This window comes from Poecilia latipinna, unplaced genomic scaffold (assembly GCF_001443285.1).
Source record: "Poecilia latipinna isolate Pla-1442-1.1 unplaced genomic scaffold, P_latipinna-1.0 Scaffold501, whole genome shotgun sequence".
Classification (NCBI taxonomy): domain Eukaryota; kingdom Metazoa; phylum Chordata; class Actinopteri; order Cyprinodontiformes; family Poeciliidae; genus Poecilia; species Poecilia latipinna.
The window spans coordinates 251,827-252,223 of NW_015113117.1; the positions used below are offsets into that span (position 1 = coordinate 251,827).

The window sequence follows — 397 nt, forward strand, 5'->3', positions numbered from 1 at the left end:
TTAAGAACTAAAAGATCAGAGGAATTGCATACAAAATTGGAAGAACAAAAACACAAACAAAAGTGTACCCCAGATATACTGGAAGATCAACGATCCAGTCAACGGTTGCAATGTATCTGTAGATGTCTAATGCTCATGTGTTTATGCACCAAAACGTTATAAAAAATTCATAATGCTTTGGGAGAAAAAATTAATTTTTTCAGTGTAACCAGTCAGAGCCAATCAAATGATATTCCACAAAGTTCCAAAGATCTTCACTGTGTTTGGCTAAACATGTAAGTTCATGACTCATTAATGTATGCAACACAAGTTTTAATCATTCAGTAACTTTCAGTTTGTGTGTGTGTGTGTGTGTGTGTGTGTGTGTGTGTGTGTGTGTGTGTGTGTGTGTGTGTGT

General features: G+C 35.5%; 1 protein-coding gene across 3 annotated transcripts in view; it reads left to right on the forward strand.

The window, feature by feature from the left end:
* The window catches only part of LOC106952239 (uncharacterized), a 74,991-nt gene that overhangs the window by 55,392 nt on the left and 19,202 nt on the right, over positions 1-397 (forward strand). The gene's annotated exons all lie outside the window — the stretch shown is intronic.